General features: G+C 46.1%; 1 long non-coding RNA gene across 1 annotated transcript; it reads left to right on the forward strand.

The window, feature by feature from the left end:
• Window positions 1-14928: 14928 nt before the first annotated feature.
• Window positions 14929-22188, forward strand: LOC121823978 (uncharacterized). Its single transcript, XR_013046202.1, has 3 exons — window positions 14929-15033; window positions 21527-21674; window positions 22065-22188. It is a non-coding gene; the product is annotated as an uncharacterized LOC121823978 (long non-coding RNA).
• The last annotated feature ends 730 nt before the right edge of the window (window positions 22189-22918 follow it).

The following is a 22918-nucleotide window of genomic DNA, read 5'->3' on the forward strand; positions in this document are numbered from 1 at the left end:
GATTGCACCTTTACTCTGGGTACAACAAGGAGATGTGTTCAGACTTTTCTTTATTTCTCCTATCCATGTTGGGAGAACCTATCTGTTTTTTTCTACTTAAGAAGACACGCAGGTCAGACCTGGGACAGGATGAAGCTGTGCCTGCCAAGCTTGTCCATAGGTGGGAAGGACCAGAGCACATAGCTTGCCTTGTTATCTCTGTTTGGGCTGAAGAGATGGCTGTTTGTTATGCTAAGGCCACTTGAAGGTGACAAGACCCTGTGCTACCTGGGAGTCTCTGGAAACCAACATTCTGCTGTGGAGCCTGGGATGTTGAGGGGAGATGTGAGTAACACAATCAACTATGTCTTCCAGTGCTGAAGCCTAGGGCCATGGCAAGGATGGGGACTCCTGGTAATGATGTCCAGTGAGAGGGATGCTCCAGAGAACAGAGACACAGGTAAGGTCATGGGCTGCAAGAAGAGACACTTCAGTGACAGACAAGCCTTTGTAGCAGAAGCAAGTCACAGTGTGAACTGCCTCTTCTACCTGTGGGCAGGCTCAGCCCTGTCACCTCTCTGGACTTGGTCTTTTGGAAAAGGTATCAATGACTTGGATAAACTGAGAATAAAAAAGGTATTTATTAGACAATTAAGGATGCTTTATAATAGGGATAATTTTAAATGGGCAACAATGATACGATTTTTGTTATAAAGGAGATGTTTTCAGTGGAGATTTGCTCTAAGAAGATAAGGTGGGGGATAGGAACACATGTGATACATGTGTGCCATGTGTGCTGACAACTGTCAAGGTCAGGTGATCGGTGTGTGGGCTTCATTGCCTTAATCTGTCTACCTTGATGTTGATTTGAGAATCTTCAGAATAAGATGTGTGGTGGTATTGTGTTCCCCAAAATATTGTGTACCTTAATAAACTTACCTGGGGTCAGAGAAGAGAAAAGCCACTAGTTAGGCAGTGATAGCACACGCCTTTAATCCTAGCATTCCAGAGGCGGAAATCCATCTGGGATCTCTGAGTTCAAGGCCACATTGGAAACAGCCAGGCTTGGTGACTCACGCCTTTAATCCCAGGAAGCAAGCCTTTAATCCTAGGGAGTGATGGTAGAAAGCAAAAGGTATATAAGGCGTGAGGACCAGAAACTAGAAGCATTTGGCTGGCTAAGCATTTGGCTGGTTAAGCTTTCAGGCTTTGAAGCAGCACAGTTCAGCTGGGATTCATTCTGGATGAGGACTCAGAGGCTTCCAGTCTGAGGAAACAGGACCAGCTGAGGAACTGGTGAGGTGACATAGCTGTGGCTTGTTCTGTCTCCCTGACTTTCCAGTATTCACCCCAATAACTGGCCTTGGGTTTGATTTTATTAATAAGAACTTTTAAGATTCCTGCGACAAAGATGTGTGTGTTTAAAGCTCATTGTGACCCACATTGACAGCCACGATCTTGCCCAGGATCCGGTCCACTTTTCCCATTTCTCTGCATATATACCTGAGTCTGGAAGCAACCGTGGTCTTCAAGGAGAAGGTCTTCAAGGTCCCTTCGCCCTGCTGTTTTCTGAGTGCAGGACTTACTGTCTTTCCGGCTTTCTCCAGCCTGTGGTCTGACCACTTTGACGCTTTGATCGTCCCAAATTTACCTCTGAGAAGACCAAGGCTTAGAGAACGTCCTCCCAGAGAGCGAAAGAGCTGCACTTGAAGCGCTAGCCTTGCTCTGGCCTCATCCCTGCCACTTCTCCTAGCCCCCCAGAATATCTCTAACCCTGAGTGCCACCTGGGCAGACACTCAAGGTCACTGGCCACAGCTACAGTTTTTATTATGTAGCACTCCTAATGGACTAACAGTACTCACTGCTCAGGTGAGGAGGTTGGCAAGATCTTGAATTTAGTTCTTTTTATGTGGATATTTGTATGTGTGTGGGTGTGAGTGGGTGCTCACGCAAGTGCGGGCCACAGTTGGTGTCAAGTGTGGGACAGCTTGGGTGCCATTCCTCTACAGTGGTTTTTTTTTTTTCTTTTGAGACAGGGTCTTTCACTGGTCTGGAACTTGCCAAGTGGGCTAGGCTGGATGGAACCCTCTTATCTCTCATTTCCTAGAGCTGGGATTACAAGTGTCTATGCCTGGCTCTCCTTTATACGGGTGCTGGGGGTGGAACTCAGGTCCCCATGCCTGCCAGGCCAACACTTTGCCGACTGAACTACCTCTCCATCCCTCAAGTTTAGTTCTTTATCTCAGACAGTTTGGGATGCGTCTGGACCCGAAAGCGTGTTTGCGGTCAGGTGGGCTTTGCTGGGGGTCCGTGTCTGGCCTCTGGCTCTCTGCTTGCACTCCTGGCTGTCCTATGGCTGGCCTGGCATGTTGCTTGGCTTGGGGATTCAATTCCTCCTTTATTTCTCTGATGGTTGGTGGAAAGCTTGAGTTCATTTCCAAGGCTGGACAAATGTCAGTCACCTAGCAAGGGTCACGGGTCTGACGGGAGGACCTGGGCTTCTGCTGGAGTTGTCTGTGATTTCTCAGCTGTCATCCCGGAGAGCAGAGCTGCTCTATCTCTTGCTGCAGGCAGCCTGGTGGGTTTGAGCCAGGCTAGTATGAATCTTGCTCTAAGCTAACTGTAATGCCTGTTCTGTATTAGTAAGTTGTATTGGAAAAGCTGCTGTTAAAATGGAACTCTTTTCATAATTTAGTCTATCAGGAATATGCACCCTGAATGCCTGTCTAATTAGATGGAAAATGATCTCCCAATATTTCAGTGTCTTATGGCGTGCACGTGTGCAAGCACTTTGTTTGACTGCTCCCAAATCGGAAGAAAGTAACTCTGTCAGTTGTGTTTGCAAAGACGCTGTTATGGACAGGTCTGGAATTCTCAGGCTAAGGTTTGCAGCATCTTTCTTTGCTTGAGCTGTAGCTGTAATTGCTGTTTTGAAGGTGGAGACTCTTGGCTGATTGAGTCAGGCACTCTCTTAAGGTTGTGCCACCCATGAGGGGTCAGAGCTGAGGACTGGCTTGCAGGCCCGCACCCTGTGCTCACTCTAAGCTTAAGCACACAGGTATTCTTGTCTGCATATTGCTTGTGAGTGCATCTGCTTGGCTATGAAGACAGGTGCTTGCCCCCTTCACCTCGCCCCTGCAATCCATCCGTGGCCACACTTATTCTCCCACCGAGATTGAGACTCTCAGGCCCAGGCAGGTATATGTATTCATTCCCCAGATAATCAGAGGCCCAGATAAAATAAAGCTTCCAGCTGATGGACACTGGGCAGACAGGGCTGTTAGTTTATGTAGGCTACAGGCAGAGTCGACTGGAAAATTTTGATCACTTTAATTTACTATATCCAGCATGCCTGCTGTACTCGGCCGGTGCTTTTATCAAGCCCTGTGAGGTGGTATTGATTTTTTTATTTTCTATGTAGGATAAGAAGACAGAGAGTTAGGAGCAAGAGTGAATGAAGAACTTTTCCCCAGATTGCGCTATTCTCCAGCTTATTGCATCCTGTCGTTTGTGGTTTCAGATGACGTCCACTATGTCAGGGTTGCTTGAAGCAATAAATGGGGTGAATAACAATGGAAGGGCGAGATGAGAAAGATTGAAAAAGGAGAAAGAGGCAGCCCAGAGAGCCAGGGAGCACAGGTGGAAAACGGGAAAAAGCCCAGGTTGAAGAAAGCACGCGTGAGGCTGCAGACCCACCTGCACCTTCGTGAGGCTGCAGACCCCACCTGCACCTTCTTTTACTGCAAGGGCCGGGATGGTGCTGCAGAGTGGGGACCCAGACCGTTGTCCTGCGCTCCTCTTCCTCGGCACAAGCCAGTCCTTACCCACCGCCCAGTGACCGCAACCGTCATCACCATCAGCGAACCCCAGGCGTCTCCCTCTCAGTGCCCCAGAGACCACGCTTCTGAATGTGCCCACAGCAGCTGGCCCCAGCCCTCCCCATGTTGGGGTGGCATGGTGTGCATGTGTGGTCAGTCTCAGGGAATTCATCAGGGCTGGAAAAGACTGAGACCCGATCCTCCTCAGTACATGCAGACTGAAGGGCAGGGTTACCGTTACCTGTCATGTGAAGGTCTCTCAGTCACTGTTGTGTGTTCTTCAAAGTGTAACAAGATCTGACAAAACATTGAGGTACATTAGTGCTGTTTTCATATGATCTCTCTTTTGGTGGGAATGGGTTTTTATTGCTCGGCTTTTTGCAGCAACTTTCACTTTTTTTTTTTTTTTTTTTTTTTTTTTTTTTTTTTTTTTTTTTTAGTGAAGGGGTGCACATGTGTACATAGACGTTTCCAGCTGAGGACTGTCCACTGGGCTCAGATAGAGAAATGTACCCTGGTCCTGGCTCAGTCATGAGCTTTGTCATGTGACATTCTGCTACTGGCTTTTAGGAACACATCAGCACCACCTGCTTGCCACGGGCCAGAAGATGAGGCGTGTGCTCTCAGTTTCCCCTTACAGTTCAGCGGTCCAATGCGAGCTGCAAAGCATGAGGCAAACCGTGAATGGGAAATAGATTACGTTCAAATGACTTCCCAGAAAAACAACCTCACAGCACCAGACAATGAGAAGTGCGAGACCTGGCTCCGTGGATGGAGGAGCGGAAGTCTGTGGGCAGGAAGGGGCAGACTGCCAGCTAGGCATGCGGTGAGAACAGAGTGAGGAGACTTGGTGTTCCTTAGACGTGGCCTCCCAAAGAAGCTCTCCCCATAGGATGATAAATGTCTCTTGAACTCGGGAGGGCCTCAAACAGTGGAGCCTGGCTTTGGGAGGGAGTCTGACAACAGAAGTCAGCTATGCAGTCTTGAAAACCCCGCCATATTCTGGCCGCTACAGAGAGAGAGAGACAAAGGGCTGTTAACCTAGTGAAAGAGCACTAACATTAGCGTGTTCACGTGTGCACGGCCCCCTCACTTTCACTTTTAAATGTTTTGATGCTGACCCAAATGGAAGTCAAAACTCCAAGGCTGGCTGGGTCCTAGCTCACTGGGAGACTGCTTGGGTAGCACTGGAGACTAGAGAGGGGCAGGAAAGGTAGGTCTATCTGTGTTATGGTCCTTTCTTCAGAAAGTCCAGATGCCGTCTTTTTATCCAGTGTCACCGCCAAAGACATTGCATGTGTCCGTGTGTGACCAAAATGCTAAGGTTAATTTTAGAGCGCAAAAATATAGGGCTTGTCAACAGGGAGTCAAGTCTAGGTGGCTCCAGGTCCCAGAGAATGAAAAGCATTTTGGAGCCTGGCATTTACCAGCTTGCTGATTTTCTAGGGCGGGAGCCCTGGCCTTTCCACATATCTGGAAATGCTCCCTTTTGCAGTGGTTCAGCCATGAACATTTTGTAAAAGTGATACCATGAGCTGTGCCGTGCAGGACACCGGCTTTTGCCCACTGATCCTCCTTTGCTTCACTCTGTCATCTTTAGCATATCTGTGACATCCCCAGGGAGGCTCTTTGGCAAATATTTATCGCATGAACAAATTGAATGTAGTTGAGTGTGAAAATGATGTGTAAAATCACCGTGTAAAAGTCTTTGAAAAGGTTTTGGTAAAGCATGAAGCTGAACCAGAAGTGGCACAGGTTAGACTCAAAGCTAGGACTGTGTTAACACCTGTAGGGCTGACACCTTTCTGTAGGATAAGGACAGCTATTGTTTGCCATGGTATAAGTAAGCACTGGAAAGCTTTACCCCTTATGCTAGAATCTGATATTTTTGCTTTTTAAAATGGTATCTCTAGTCTTAAAGCCATACCTTCTGCTATTAAGAGTCAACGAAGGGAACCACAGGTAATTCCTGGAAAGGACTTGCAGAAGGTGCCTATGTATATATAGATGTATGCATGGATTTGATTTAAATGATATTTCAGTTGGATAACTTCACGCTGCATTTTAAAAGTGCGGTTACCAAATCTCTTTGTCTTACTAAGAAATTGATGTCTAACCCTCAGGTGACATTAAGGGGAGTCACCCCAGCCCAACTCTCTCAGATCATCATCCTGGCGTGCAGAGGAAGGACTGGCCTCACAGCAATGTGTGCTTGGATACCCGTGTGCCTTCCGATGCTTCCAGCTTAGCCACAGAGCTCAGAGATGCTCAGGGGAAAAAGCTTTGGCCCACCACACATTCCTCAGGGACCTTGTTTGTCCGGTCCCTGGGGATGCATAGGAACAGAAGACTACCATCTGCCACCATAGCCTCTGAATTGCTCAGAGGCCATGCTGGACTCAGGCCTCTTGGGGCTCTGTCCATTGTTCCGCACCCTTTGCCTGTCTTTTCTCTGGCGTCCCTCCACGGAGACCTGGCTCTGACTACTCTTCTGCCGTGTAGAGGCAGGAGGACACACATCCACTTGTCAACTGTGTTTGTGTTTGATTTGATTTGATTTCCTGTTAGAGTACTTACTTAAAGACAAAAAGGAAGGGTTATGCAATAGGAATGAAATGAAAACAAATTAACTCTTTATACTGAATATGTTAAGAATTGACGGTGGACTACCTATTTTCACTTATAGCTAAAATGACCTCAGAGAAGATAATAACGAGTGTTTTAGGTCAATTTATATGATGCTAATTTTCTGAAAATGTAAAGCGTGGTAGAAATGTTGAGATTTGCTATAAGGGCAGACAGCCTCCTCAACTTGGGAGTCTAGGCAGGCCTATATGCATTTTAAAAATATTGTGGTTTATTCTCTTAAAAGTCAACACCCATTGCTTTCTTTGCATCATGTGACATGATTTGTACAGAATTTCAGGCTAGTTTGGGGCACAGTGTTCTTGCTTGGGTAAGTGACCGTCTTGCATTCTTGAAACACAGGAGGTTCAAATATTTAAGGCCAGATGGCAGGCTAACTTCTTGGAGCTTTTTTTTTTCTTTCAGAAATCAATTCCATTCTTAAGCAGGGAAGCCTCATTAAGTGACTCTATTAACTTTCCCTTTCCCCACATGTTCCCATCTCACAGGGTCACGTGGATTTGAATCTCTGAATGGAAAGAGACTGGCCTTCCGAGAGAGGGACAGTGGCCCAGTGAGTCAGAGGGATCTAGGGCTCTGCTACTGTACCTGGAAGTGGGCACTACTGAGCTTGCATGGTCTACTCAAAGATGTTGCTCCCACAGAGCAGAAGAGGCACCTGGGAGCCACCAGACACTCAGTAGAGTTCAAGGTCCTCTTGGCTTCCTTTCCCTTCTGATCCATGATGGAAATCATTATTTCCATGTCCCAATTGTCCTCAGTGCTATACATACTTTTTCACTGTTTTCAAAGAAGATGAATATGTGGCTGTAAATTCTGAAATCACTTGCAGCGGTATTTGAAGAGACGACCTTTCCTAACAGTTCTAGGCACTCAGAAAATGATAACAGTGAAAATAATAACAACAAAGACAACAATAAATGTTTTATAAAGGGAAATTGGCACGTTGCAATTATAGGGTGATATTAGCTGTTGGCTATAGAAAGGAGGACTTTTAAGAAAGACATTTCTTTCCATTCAAAACACAACCTGAGCATTGAACCAGAGTGAGCCAGAAGAAAATGTGACTGAAAACGGAAGAAATGGCTTCCGTTTACCTAGGTTATTTCTAAACAGTAATGCAAAGATGTAATAGAAATAATTTAGACATATGGATAAGAACCTTCAAAATCAATAGTGCAGGAAGCGCTATGAAGCATATGCTGATGCAATCAAACAGAATTGAATTTCATACAAACGCCGGCAAATCTCTATGAGATTATCACAGCAAAAACTTCATTTTCATTGATTTATAATGTATTATTATTGTCTCCACCAAACTGCCACAGACAGGCATTTAGCAGCTGCCAAGTGCCTTAAGGGTAAATAAAGGCTCTCGCTGATGGGCTGGGTTATGGACGTTTAAGAGACCAATAACTCAGAGCGTCAGGTGTGATGTTCCAGGGATTCTTGACTTCTTTTTAATCGCATTAGATAATTCTTGGCACTTTTGGTGAGCATGGGGGTGTTTGCTATTCACACATGAATCAAGCAAGGAGGAAGGAAATGTTTTATAATATACAATCCAGCAAGCACGAAGCCGAACAGGACCATTAAACACTCACATCTCTATTTGTAGCTAGCCTACATTGGGTCTAATCAAGCCCGGCACCACCCACTCTATCTACACCTGTCTGTCTCCCCACATCCCTATTTCCACCTCTGCCTCTACCTCCACTTGTAGACTTTGGAGACGTTATTTAGACTGGGACTGTCTGTAGGAGCCTGCCTCTGCCAAGGCTCAGCTCAGCTTTTCAGCTGGCCGTGTGTCCCACTTTCTCTGTAACCTGTCGTCACTTTGATGTCTTCTGGGGATTTCTAGGTGTTGATTTCTTGATCATTCTCATAGAGAAATCTGTCACAGTCTGAGCAGTAAGTTTGCTATCATAGTCTGGCCTTTGGAAGTAGAGTCATATAAATGGTTATGCTATCTATGGTTAAAAAGCAAAATAAAACAAATAAAAACACAACTAACCAACCAACCAAACAAAACAACAAAAACATAAAAAACAGGAATAGAGTCAGAAGTGGTGGCAAGTAGCTGCAATTCTGGCACTGTAGTGGCTGAAGAAGGATGAGTGCTAGCTCAAGGCTAGCCTGGGCTACATAGTGATGATGTGTCCCAATTCAATCCAATCCAATCCAATCCAATCCAATCCAATCCAATCCAATCCAATCCAATCCAATCCAATCCAATCCAATCCAATCCAATCAAACACAAGGAAGCCAGAGATGAAATTAATAATGACATGCTAGATTTTATGTTACACTTTTAAAAATCTAAGGCTTTTAAATAAACCAAAGTCGTTTGTGATGTTGCAAAGGGAGTACTTGGGAGGCTGAGGCAGGCGATCTTATGATATTGGCCAGTCTAGGATGCACATCTTGAGCCTGTGTCAAAACAAACAAAATTAGAAATCTGGGTGTTAATTGTATTGTTTTATCAAAAGTAAAAAAAAAAAAAAAAACAAAACTTAGTCATATGGAAGATGAAGTCATTGTTTTCGTGCCTCTAAGTATGACTTGTCCGTTTCGCTAATCCGTCTTCACAGCTGGGGCTTCATTCTGCATAACTTTAGAGAAGCAACTGAGATTATGGTATGACTGCTTCTTTTCAACGTATCATTTTACATTTTCCCCATTTCTTCTGTGACACCCCCTTCTCTGGAAACGAGGTCTGGCTTAATGAATGGAAAGGTAGTGGGATATATAAAGATGTCTTAGGAGCATGGGAGAAAGGGTTACCTGAACATTTCACCAAAGACTCACTACAGCCACACCAGCAGCACGGACAGTCACCGACAGTGAGCAGTTAGGAAGGTTGCCTACCTTCAGGGCTCTTACATTATGAAAGCCATGTGACCCCTAAATGTTAGAGAAATGAGGGGATGCTCTGTGTGGTCCAGAGAAGGATTTATCATAGCTGTGCTTTTGGTTTTGGATGAATAAGCTTATTAAATGTAGAGCTAGCAAAAGTAAAAGCATAATTGTAGGCAGCTGATGGCAGCAGTAGAAACATAGCAAAACATCATCAAATCAGTGGTTTACAAACATCCAGCAGAAATCTTCTGGGGGAGTTGAGGCAGCCGGCTGTGCTTTATGAATGGCCCTTCTCCGTGTCTTTAAGGGGTAGTCCTTAAACTCCTCTCACAGGGGAACCCCACCATCTATGAATGCGGAGTCCTCAGGACTTAACTACTTCCCCCACCTCCCACTTCTTGAAGGCATCACATTGGTGTCAAGTGACAATTCGTGATTGGGAGGGGTAAATCAACACCTAGACCCTAGCAACAGTCTTTATCCTACACACGAGTGATAGATGTCCAGGGGTCAACAGCTCACTGGCTGAAACTGCCCGCGGTTCTCTCCTGGTCCTGCCACTGACCCTGGTAAACTCAGGGGCTCACCAAGATGAACTTGGATAGTATCCTTGCTTTGGGCTGTCTATGCTCTCTCTAGCTGAAGTGAACAGACATTTCTTTTTGCCTCTGTAGGAAAAGTCACACGACATATGCACACACGTTTTAACATCATGGAACTTGACACAGCTTTAAGCTGGCATCTGTTTTTCTCATCATAAGTTTAAATAACTGCCAAGATCGCTTCCGTTACATTGATACACATATCGATCTTTTACAATTAAAACTGCAACTCCCCTAGCGTGTTTTATATGGAGTATAAATACAATAGCAATTTAATATGTGCTGTTTCTATTTTAAAAACATTTAAGTTTGGTGTGCTGGTGTACCCCTGCAATCCCAGTACTCAGGCTGTCAAGGCAGAAGTATTAAAGGTTTCCGGCCAGCCTAGACAACAGAGCAAGACTCTGTCTCAAAAACAAAACAAAGCTCAGCATATTAATGTCAGCACTTGGGAGGCAGAAGCAGGGGGATCTCAGATAGTCTTAGTCAAGCTTGGTATACATAGTGAGTTCCAGGCCAGTCAGGACTTCATAGTGAAAAAAATAGTGAAAGACCAGACAAAACAAAAATACATAAAACAGGCTTTTTAATTTTTTAAAAAGATTTATTTACTTTTTATGTGTACAGTTCTGTCTGCATGCATGCCTGCACACCAGAAGAGGGCATCAGATCTCATTATAGATGGTTGTAAGCTGCCCTGTGTTTGCTAGGAATTGAACTCAAGACCTCTGGAAGAAAAGCCAGTGCTCTTAACCTCTGAGCTACTTCTCTAGCCCCATAAAACAGGCTCTTTAACTGTTGGAAGTTTAATATTATTTCTTATATTCCAGATGCTTGAATTTCAGTTTCTTTTCCTGGTGGGAGTTTCTCCTAATAAATATACATGTACACACACACACACACACACACACACACACACACACACACACACACACTTTTGATGTATCATCTTACCTTAGTTCTTAGTCCCGTGTAAGAAAAGGACAGTAGCTAAAAGCATGTTGATTGTGAGCTGGATCAGTCCCCCTTTGGATGTACATTTGCATATAATTTATGCTCATTTATTACTAGGGTGGAGTGGTCTTCCAATCTCAAATCTACTCCTGTTTTCTTAGATATTTGCTAACATAAACCAGTAGAAGCGGAGGGAACTGTGTTGTGTCACTGACATGCAATATTCCAAGCTCCTGCTAAGTTGTATGCCAATAACCACGTGGTGATCCATCATAATTAGTAACGGTTTTCCCTTCAAAATGATAAATGCTGAGTTGGGGATCAGCAATCTTCAGATTTGTGATCTATCCTTGCGCCTCTTGTTTCAAATCTGGCGGCAAAATTGTTTTATTGTCACTGTGCTTTTTAGACTCAGGGCACCAAGCACAGAGGACAGGAAGGAGCTTGGGCAAACAGGTGTATGTGGTCTGTCATGTGGGGGAAATTTGTTTTAAGGCAAGTTCTCGATATGCAGAACAGAGTGGTCAATATCCCGAGGAGAGATGGCCTTAGGGAAGAGAGATCTAGAAGCCTTAAGCTATCTACCTCCTGACCAATGATAGCGCAGGGGGAACCCTCTGGTTCCAGCATCACATGCTCAGTGTATCTTAGTCAGAGAAGCTCCTTGGTTGAGTCTCTTTAACTAACTGCTTGTCTTTAGTCCAAACAAGACCATAATTACCTATTAATTAAACCAGAACCAAGGCCCAACCAAAGCTATCAGTCAAGCATCTTAATCGTGCTGTGTATTCCTGAAATAGAGGCACCTCCATCCCCAGTGACTCAACCCAGAAAGATCAAGTCCGGGAAAGAACCTGTTCCAGTCCTCTTCAGAAACAGTATGTCAAACCATGTTTACACACCTGTACATCCCCCACCCTCCTCTCTCTTGTCATTTATCATTTCCAAATAACCCACCCACATCTCTTGTAGATTGAGACCATAGGCAAGAATGACAAAAATTCACAACTATCCTTACAGAGTTCCAAGTCCAGGCAAGGAGGTAAGTATGGACTCTGACAACCATTCAGGTGACCAGGTGATGATGGTGACAGGCTTAGCCTTCCCACTTGGAGTGAGATCAGCTTTGGAATGCTCCTTTATCTATCTATCTATCTATCTATCTATCTATCTATCTATCTATCTATCTATCTATCTATCTATCTCCATAATAGCCTAGAAGAGAATACCAGAGACAGATTTTGAGATCAGCTTTGGAATGCTCCTTTATCTATCTATCTATCTATCTATCTATCTATCTATCTATCTATCTATCAAATAATATATCTATCATCTGCTTTTTCATCTATGTATCATCTATATACCTACCTAACTATATATTATCTGTCTGTCTGTCTTTGCCTATCATCTACTAGAAAGTTCTACACTTTGACCTGCATGCTCTGCTAACTTGGCATCTCCATGGTAACTACTTGACTTCCGCTTGCCTTCACTGGGCTGAACTTGAGTGTGAGCTGCAGATGGTGAAGAGTGCCCAGCCTGAGCACACCTGGCTCAAATGTTGGTTTGCTGCTAACCTCGTGCATCTGCGGCTTGGCCTTCCCTTGTATCTCTTCAGATTTCCATCCCCTCATCCATCAGACAGCAGCTCTCTCCCGCAGTTCCTTTTAAATAATGCCCAGAACTTTTATGGTCCGTTTGACTCACAGAAGCTCAGTCAGAAGGTAAAGACATCAATATTGGAGCCGCTTTCCTGTGGTACCGGCACGTCACCACCACAGCAGCACCTGCAAGGTGAAGAAAGGTATCAGCGCTCTTCCCAGTCATCATCCTGTCAGGAACAGGGAGTTGGGGAGCTAGAACAGAGGGGCGGGGGCATCGTACATGTGGAGGCCAGGGGCAGTGCAGATGTCTAATTCCGTGACTCCAGGCTGGCACCGGGTGGAGGGCAAGGCTGGTACACTTGCCTTCCTGAAGATTCAAACCTCTTGAGATGCTCTTGGCCCTTGGGGAAATGAGCCGGAGTTTAGAGGCTCAAAGGATTTGTGTTTTTCCTCAAATGCCTCCAAGAGCTGATGGCGGAGGCCAGTGTCTGTCACTCTTAATGTCCCCTCCTAGCCAACAGGTCTGGTGGCCCAGAGCATGCGGTTTCATTGCAGGGAGGAGATGATGATCCCAGTGAACTCACCATAGCAGATTCTTCCTGCTGAGGAGTGGCCAGCAAAGTAGTGTGACTACAGAGCTTGAGGTTTGCTTGAGCTGTGGTGTCAGGCTCCAAAGGGCAAAGTCTGGACCTGTCTGGTGCTGATGGAGACTGAGGTCATCATAGCCCTCTGTGAGCCCTCTCTGTCTGACCTGGAGGCTGAAGTTTTCCTCCTCAAACTCCACAAGCATAGAAATTCAAAGACCACAAGATCTGGTGTAGGGAGGCTGCTTCTTCAGGCTTTGTGTACCAACCTGCCTCATCCTACCAGATCTCCATTCTCCTTCTCAGGCACACAATCAGGACAGGTGTACGCGCCATTACACGTCTTCAGTTTGGAGGTACCCATTCTTTACATAGTGGTTTGGTGCTGTGGCTGCCCTTCATATAATAGCTTTGAAATTTCTGGTGAGTGAGACACAAGGAATTGCTTTCTGAGGAAAGGGGTGGTCGTGGTGGTCGTGGTGGTTAGAATGGCTCTTGAAGTCTGTGCTCTCTGTTGGTGACGTGTACCAGCTCTAGGTGGCACTGGTAAGGGGGTAAAATGCCTTGAGCATCACGTGTCTGTCATGAGGCCCAGTGCTGGAGCCTGTGAGCTATGACTGGGGACACAGGCCAGGCAGAAATGGGGCAAAGATTATTTCTCATGGGGTCAATTTGATGGGAGCATAGTTTCCTCCTGCCACAGGACCTGGTAAAACTGCAGGAAGAAATGCAACAGCTTTCTGTGAGTTGAAGAAAGATGGCCTGGAAGGAGGCAGGATTGCAAGGCCAGGGCCCTGCCTTGGGCACGGCTGTTAGCCACGGCAGGGACTCGGGAGTGGGTGCAGGAAGCTGCACCGGTGTGTGTGTGTGTGTGTGTGTGTGTGTGTGTGTGTGTGTGTGTGTGTGTGTGTGTGTGTTTGTGTGTGTGTGTGTCAGAGCTCCAGGAGAAAGGGGTTTGTACGCCTCTTAGACCAGAGGACAGGGGTGACGAGAACTCCCTTATATCTCTGTGTGGGGGCTAAACTCCAGGAAAGCACAGAAAAGGAAGAGCTCTTGATTTCTTGCCACCATTCTCCTGCAGAGTCCATTGTAAGAAAGTTCACCAAGAGGCCGGAAGGCCCCTGTGGAGCCCTTGGGATGCACATGGCTAGTTTGTGTGTGTGTGTGTGTGTGTGTGTGTGTGTGTGTGTGTATGTATGTGTGTGTGTGTGTGTGTCTAGGCCAGAGGACAATCTGTCCATTTATTTTGATGCATTTGAAATCTTCTTGAGTACAGATGAATGTGCATGGTTCTCAATGGAAGTCGCTTCAGCTCTGGAGAGGTCAAGAGTCTGCATGCATACCAGGCCTGGGGAGCTAGCTCAGTCAGCAAAGTGCTTGCCTTAAAAATATGAGGACTCGGGAGGCAGAGGCAGGTGGATCTCAGTGAGTTCGAGGCCAGCCTGGTCTCCAAAGCAAGTTCCAGGAAAGGAGCAAAGCTACACAGAGAAACCCTGTCTTGAAAAAAGAAAAAGAAAAAAAAAAAAAAGAAAAAACTATGAGGACCCAAGCTCACTTGCCTAGAGCCCACATAAAATGCACAGGTGTGGTGTTGTCACTCACACTTGTAACCCCAGTTCTGGGGAGGTGGAGACAGGAGGATTCCCGGGGCTCACTGGTCCGCCAGCCTAGCCTGCTTGGTGAGTTCTAAGCTAAAGAAAGACCCTATTTCAAAACACAATGTAGACAGCCCTTGAAGAACGTCAGCCAAGGTTGTACAAAACACCCCCATTTCATGGCAAAACCTCTGATTTCTGCCTCAAAGGACCAAGCATACAATCAAGTGCCATTACCGAACACCACAAGACGAAAGTGTGCTCTGTGTATGTTTTAACAGGTGTGTCCTGCAACAAGGTCCAGTGGCAGGTTTTGTGACCACCCTTGGTGATGAGTACAGAGAACAGAGTAGGGTGTCTGCAGAGGGCACTGATCAGAAGCACACGTCAGGTGAGTGCTGGGTTCCTGTTTCTGATGTGGTAGCATCATCTCCACCACCTCTTCTGGCAACATTCCAAGTTACAGAGCGCTTGAGGGGCTGGGCAGGCGGCTCAATGGGTAAGAGCATGTGCTCTAGAAGTATGAGGGCCTGTGTTTGAATGCCCAGCACCAGTGTAAAAGCCGACGATGGCCGTGTGTGCCTATGAAGCATTGAGGGGTGGAGGCAGGTGGACGCCAAGACCTTCTGGCCAGCCAGCCTTGCTGAAATGGCAAGCACCAGGTTCAGAGGGAGGCCCTGTCCTGGGGGCGTAAGCGTGAAAAGTGATAAAGCTGGGTGCCTATGCCCTCCTCTGGCCTCCATGCACACACACACACACACACACACACACACACACACACACACACACACACACGCTTGACATCTCACTCTGAGGTTTGGGAAAATGAAGATGCTTTTCCTCAGTTTGTGTCATTCAGTGAATCTGGGGAGCAGGCACCAAAAACTTTATTGGGGCGCATATGTAGCTATGAAAAGAGAAAAGGGAAGGGATGAGGATGGCCGAGGGTGCTCTAGGAACAGAGGGTAGACTCATGAAGAAAGTGCAAGGGGAGAGACAAGGAAGAGGAGGAGCCTGTGATGAAGGTCCCAGAACAGAGACTCCAGATCCAGGCAGGAGTCTGGACAATGTGGCTCATTTCTGCCATGGACTGGAAGTAGTTCAGAGCTAGTGCGCCCTGATGGACCCCAGTGACCTCCCTCAAATGTTCAGCAAACTCTCTCTACTTGCTGGTACCCAGAAAGGAGGCTAAGAGGCTTCCCTGGCACATGCTGGCCACATTCATGAGCTGCCTCAGTTTAGCCCTATGGATTCCAGACTATGTCCTCTGACACAAGAGAGATGGCATGCAGGGCTCTGCAGGCCTCATAAAGACTGTGCCAGAGTGCTGGTGAGGAAGCCACCTGTCACCTTATGAGGGGTCTTGGGCTGGCTACCTCCAGGCCTAAGGTCCAGGTTCTCACCTGGCGTGGGTATATTAGCATCTCAGGGATGGTGACAGTATGTGGACACAGGCATAGAAAATAAAATCCCAGAGACGTCATGTGAACTTTGCCTTTGATGTGGGCAGGTGGCCTCACTCGGCCAGCCCATACTGACCCTCTCACGTTCTTTCTCTCCTTCCCTCCAAGTCCTTCTGTCCATCTTTGTTGACCGGGACCCTGGGGCCCAATGCCATGATTTGTCATTCTGTGTGAATAGCATATACTCTATGAAGAGCTCTGTTCAGCACCTGGAATCTTCTGTTAAGAATCTGGGAAGTCTGATCCTACTGCCAGGGGCCCCTTAGGCAGATCAAGCTGCACAACTGTTTTGCTATGCAGAGGGCTTAGTCCAGTCCCATGCAGGCTCCACAGCTGTTGATCTAAATTTCATGAGTTCCCACTAGTTTGGTTCGGTTGTCTCTGCAGGATTCCCCATCATGATCTTGATGCACTTGCTCATAGAATCCCTCTTCTCTCTTCGACTGAATTCCTGGAGCTCGGCCTGGTGTTTGGCTGTGGATCTCTGCATCTGCTTCCATAAATTACATGGAGAGAGCTCATGTTTGTCTTTCTGGATCTGGGTTACCCCAGTCAAGATGATATTTTCTAGTGCTGTCCATTTCTCTGCAAATTTCATGATGTCATTGTTTTTCACTGCTGAATAGTACTCCATTGTATATATGTGCCACATTTTCTTTATCCATTCTTCAGTTGAGGGTTGTTTCCAGGTTCTGGCTATTATGAATAATGCTGCTATGAGCATAGTTGAGCATGTGTTCTTGTGGTATGGTTGAGCAGGCTTTTTGGAGCCCACTACCTATGATGGGACACCTCCCACGGCCTTGAGGCAGGGGAAGGGGCTCGAACTTGCCTCTACTAAATATACCTCTCCATGGGAGGCCTTACCTTCTTATAGGAGGTCATGGGGGGTGGGATGGGAGGGGGATTCTGGAGGGGTGGCAGGAGGAAGAGGGGGATCTTTGATTGGTATGTAAAATGAATAGAAAATTTTCTTAATTAAAAAATAAAAAAGAATGTGGGAAGTCCCAGTAGCCTTTGTGGGACCTCTCTCTCATCTGGCAGTCTTCCCAGCTTAGCATTGCTGGCCACTCCTGGTGGTACACACAGGGTTGGCCAGACCTTCTCTGGAGGATATCTGTAGCGCATCAGGCAACCGCACTCACAAAGGAGAGCATCCCCACAGCCCTGGCCGCTTCTCTTAGAGTGAAAGGTGGGAACCGCCTCAAAGGAGCGTGGGGAGAGCCTTCTCTGTCCCTGGCCCAAAAAGGGCTGCGTATTTGAGCATGTCAAGAGTTTTTCTGGCTATCTGTTGTAACTTTTGTAACTGTGGGTTTGTTTCAGAAATAGAATTTTACAGTTTTTCTTTTATTTATTTATTTATTTTTATTTTTTGGTTTTTCAAGACAGGGTTTCTCTGTGTAGCTTTGCGTCTTTCCTGGAACTCACTTGGTAGACCAGGCTGGCTTTGAACTCACAGAGATCCACTTGCCTCTGTCTCCCGAGTTTTTCTTTTAAATGAACATGTTTCTGAGCAAATATATGTCTGTCCCAGCAGTTAAGTGATGGTTAAAAATGAGCTGCCTCTGCACTGGACCCAAACCCCGTGGTGTCTGGGAGGCCTGGGGGAAAAAAAAAAGAAACCTGGGGGTGGAGCCAGGGGGGCTGAGCAGAGGCAGGAGGCTTAGAGAAGTAGTGGGATGCTTGGGGGGCCATATTGGGAGACCCACAGTAGTACCAGGAAGGCTGGGCAGTTGGAGGAGGCTTAGGGCATGTCATAGTTGGTTTTAATTGTTAACTAGTCTGTGGGGCATTTACCCACCAACCCCACAGCTCCCCAGAGTTTTCTTGAGTGTAAGCAGCAGGAAATATTAGATAGAAGGATTTATATTGTGGAGATAAACAGATAGAAAATAAAGGATAGCCTCGAGAGGGCCTGGAACCTTTTCCAAAGGGCCCTGACTGTCTCTGCCCCAGGGTATTTAAAGAGACACCAAGGGGTGGAGCAAAAGACCTCCCCCCAGCACAGCCAAGTGCAGACCATTTCAGACACCTGCACTCAGGCCTGTGGCCCTAATCATCCTCTATGTGGATCTGCTGAGTAAAGCCACGAGGAACCCTAAAACAGGCTCTCACACTAGTCAAAACCTAGAATCACCTGGAAAGAAAGTTAATTGATGTGGGATGAGCCTGCCCAGTGTGGGCAACACTATTCCCTAGGCAGGGGTCCTAATAGGCAAGAGTGGAGAAAGCAAGGTGAGGACTATGAAGGAAGCATGTTTGCACGCCTCTTTGCTCTTCTCTGTGGATGTGATGTGACCAGATGCTTGAAGTTTCTGTCTCATGGACTGTAACTTGGAATCGTAATCTGAAAGGAAACCCCTTTCCCCCTAAATTTCTTTTTGCTGGGATATTTAATTACAGCAATAGAAGGGAATTAGAACAGGGCAATAGTGGAGGGGCCTGGGGCAGTACTAGGAGGCCTGGGGCAACGCCAAGAGGCCTGGGGTGGTACCAGCAGGGCCGAGCAGTGGCAGGAAGTGTGGGATTCAGGAACCAGGCACAATTCTCCAGGTAGCTCACCCTGGGTGACTGGAAGCCTGTAAATATTTTATGCCTGATTTGCTGATTTTGAGGGTGTTGTGTTTCACTGAGCAGTGGCTTGTTTTACATGTCATGGTCTTGTTCCTGGAAAAGAGGATATTTTTATTTGCGAATATGTAAGGGACCCACCACTTTATAAAACGAAGCAACAGCTCTTGTTGTAATTGGCTGGCTTTCTTGGCAATGCCTGTGCACATTCAGGAATTCCTGGTCAAGTGAATGTCTAACCCACAGACAAGTTGTTTTCATGAACGACAGAAGTTATGTAATAACCCATTGAGCAATTAATGAAGTGAGTGATATTATATTTTATAGACTTCTAACTAAATATTTATTAATTAGGTTTTGTATATTTCGAGGGGGTGGAAAGAAATATCTAGAGCATCTAGTTAAAAAATGCAGCAGTTCAGTAGATTTTATGTTCGTGGCAAAGACAAATATGTGAGCTTTTAAAGTTAATTTAGCTCATTCTGTGCATGATTATACCATGGTTGGGTCTACAAAGGGGCTAGGGGTCTAGCCTATAAAGAAACAAAACACTGAAAAAGAAAGAAAAGAAAACATTGTTACAAGGAGAAGTTGATGCAGAGTAGGCGGGACCAGGTGGGATTCAGCTAAGAAAGCCCACCCTGCCTCCCTGGGGTGGGGAGCCGGGGGCGGGGTGGGGATCTGAACCTTTAGAACAGGTCTGGGATACTTTCCCAGCAGACCAAACAAATGATACCTGACAGCTCCAAGGCCATGGCTGCCTTGTGAGTTATCTATGAGTAGATAATTATCTACTGCCCTGTTTTATTGATTCAGTTACAATCAGTCTATACCTTCAACATCCATGCAATAATACCAGGGCATCTATAGGACACACAGAGAGCTGCCCCCTCACTGGCGGCACCCTGGAAGCTGCTGGAAGAGTGCTTGTTCCTCACAGAGGATACCACGAGTCCTGATAGAGGTGTGTGTTCTGTCTCTATCAGTAAAGCAGCCGCACAACACACCTTGTTTTGTGGGACTCTGTTCTGGTGATTGTCACCTGTTCATCCAGGATGGCTTGCCTGTGGGGTTCACTAAGTGGCAACTATACATAGTAACAAGCCTGCCTAGGATGCCGGTGATACTTTTGGCTGTGTGTTTCTTGTTCACTGTCATTTAGGATAAAAGAGTGAAAATGCCCATCTCTGAATTCTGTGATTTGAATGAAGTTAAACAGTTAAGTTCTCATTTTAATCTTTCTGCACACATGTAATGCTTGTGAAATGAAGGTGTAAATGCATGGCAAATAGAGTAAAGAGATATACGATTTTTAAGAATGTTTACAGAACATTTTTGTTTGTTTGTTTTTCTGAGACAGGGTCTCGGGTAGCCTTGACTAGCCTAGAATATGCTATATAGTTGAGGATGACCTTGAATTCCTGACCTTCCTGCCTCCACCTCTCTGGTGCTGGGATTGCAGACATGGAACACCATACCCGGCTCATTACAGGACAATTTTAATGAAAAAAAAAAACCCCTAAATTTCTTTAAAATATACTTTAGAATTTATTAATATTGTACATGAGGAACAGGAACCGTTTTATAGAAAATGTTAACCTCCTCCGTTGGCCTGCAGTTGGAAAGAGGAGGGACCAGAAGCATATAATTTAAGGAATTCTTCCACTTAAGATAATCATTTTCTCAGGGTGTATGTATTATATCAGAATTATAAGTATGCCTAAATTAAAGTATTAATCTGTAGCTCACAAACTCTCTTCATTATATCTCAAGATTATGAACATTGTTGATACTCAACTAATAATAATACCGATCATAATAACATAGCAATATTCAACTTCCATTTGGTCACACATTCCGCATATACAGTAATTGTAACAGCATATCATTTCTTAGATTATGTGTTATACGAGAAGAAAAGGTGTCATAATCAGGAAATTAGAGCTAACGGCAGGAAGGGGACCTCTTTGATCAGCCCCTCTGTGCCCCTACACACTCCTGCTAAGTGCGCCTCATTGTGAATTCATTTTCAGCTTCATTGAGTCCCAGAAATTAATTTGACATAAATTTCATTGTAAAGCTCTGGAAACTTTCATTTCAAAGGTAATATCAGCATAGGATTGTTGGTGCGGCCAATGCTTCACTGAAGTGACTCCCGGTTCTCCACCTTGATCTCTCTCCAGCTTATATCCCATTATTGTTTTAAATTTGTATTATTGCAGTCGTGTGTGTGAGTGCATAGTTCTTTATATGTCATGCTTTTTTCATTTTTATATTTCCATATTTATGTGTGCCCTGATTCTCCCCCCCTCTCTTTCTCTCTCTCTCTCTGTAATGAGGACTGAACTCAGCGTCTCGTCCATGACAGGCAAGTGTTCTCCCATCAAGCCATCACTCCCCAGGATCTTTACCTATCTCTGCATATGTGTGGATGGATCTCCTGACTCAGCTATCTAGGTGTGCCCCTCACTAGGTTACTCAGGACCTACAGCCCACTCTGGAGCTCCAGCACATGAACTTACCATCATCCTGTATAAGCCTCCTGAATAGCTAGAATGAATGTCACCAGGCTTATATCTTACTTTGCTGCATTCTTGCCTTGTTGTTGTTATTTTTTTTAACATCCCTACTGTCGGGTGATGTCCTAGGGTTTGTGTCACTCTTGGCAGCCCCAGGGGATCACAGTGCATGTAGGTTGTGGGTCTGTTGGTGCAAAAAGGAAGCCGCACTTGTATCTCTGTCCTCAAGTCAGCCTGGCTCCTCTACAGATGACTCCCTTGAGTTTGCCTGTCCTTGATGACCTAGGTGGGCGTAGGACTCTGCCTCCTCGCTGCTCCTTGCCATCCACAGGTCCTTCTGCCTTGAGAATCTGCATCTTCACGCTGGTGTGCCCTGGCTGAGTTCTCCTAACCTGGACCTACAACCGTGTGCCACTAGGCACAATTTGCCACACATGGGACACATGGACAGGGCATTTCGACGTTATAGGAAGAATGAGGTTAGTCTTGTGAAAAGATGGCATGGAGCAGAGTCATTTGAGCGTGGAAAAAGACTGTAGGTAATTGGGTCTCCACCCCGGGGTGGGTATGGCTCTTCTAGAGGATATTTTCCATCTTTCATTTCACACAGTTTCAGAACCGTGGGGATGATACAAAGAGAATTAAACAGATGAGCAGTTTCTCTGAAGGGAAGTTCTGCTTCTGGGTTCACCCGTGCCATCCTCTCCTCCCCTCCCCAGGTTCCCATGCTCTGAACACACCAGGCTGGCCTAGTGGGAGCATTCTGTGGTACACACTGGTGTCAACATGATACAACGTCTGCCACTCTTTCTTTCCAAACTGACAGTGTTTTGAATCTGCTCAGTTTTCATTTTTTTTTCTCTCCTCAGATTTGTCCTCCCCTGGAATGACAGAGTGAGAGGCAAGTCATCTTTCCTCCCACCGCCGATGCAGTGACCATTGGGACAGGTTACACCCACGCTGTCTCTGGCCTCCTTGAATGAGCTTCCGGCTCCACTGGTGAGAGTCAGCTCCCAGGGTATCACTGAAGAACTCACTGGAAACCCTGAGTTTGTGGCCTTGAGTGAGCATGGCTACAGATGGGCTGAGTCCTTTCTTGCCTCCCACTGGGTTTTCATCTCGAAAACAAAGGGAACACGCAAGATGACTAGTGGGGGGAGCAACGTAAATAGCTATATTCTAGATCATTCTGATAGACCTGGAGGAGCAAGAGCATGAAGGGGCAGCTGCAGAATCCTTCTCTATCGAGCTTCCTGGTGGGCTAGAGGGGTAGGACAGCAGGTGTGGTGATGTGGGGCATGGAGAAAGCAGGATGTGGGCCAAGAAGCTGAGCTCCAGGATGTTCCTAGGTTCCTGTTTGGTGCCAGGAGGATGTCTGTGACAGGAACGCAGCCCTAAGAACCCAGTCTTTTCTGGAAGTGTTCTTGCTCAGGTGGCAGACAGGGGCCAGACTCGAAGAATCTGGCTTTCACTCAAAAGTCAGTAGCTTCCCCAGAGAAGAAACAATCAGGCCTGGCCTGCTTTGCTGGGCTGCTCGCCATCTTCTCCTCACTTTTTATTCCACCCTGGCGAGTGTCACACCACTCTACCTTGTCCCATGTCATTTTTTTTTTTTCTCAATGGAATGTAAGCTCTATGCAGACAGCCTGGGTCTGGCTCTCCTATCTTTAGCCTCAGGGTAGATTGCTCAGTAAATGTCTGTGGGCTGCCACATTATCTTGCT

Source organism: Peromyscus maniculatus, chromosome 19 (assembly GCF_049852395.1).
Source record: "Peromyscus maniculatus bairdii isolate BWxNUB_F1_BW_parent chromosome 19, HU_Pman_BW_mat_3.1, whole genome shotgun sequence".
In the NCBI taxonomy this organism is placed as follows: domain Eukaryota; kingdom Metazoa; phylum Chordata; class Mammalia; order Rodentia; family Cricetidae; genus Peromyscus; species Peromyscus maniculatus.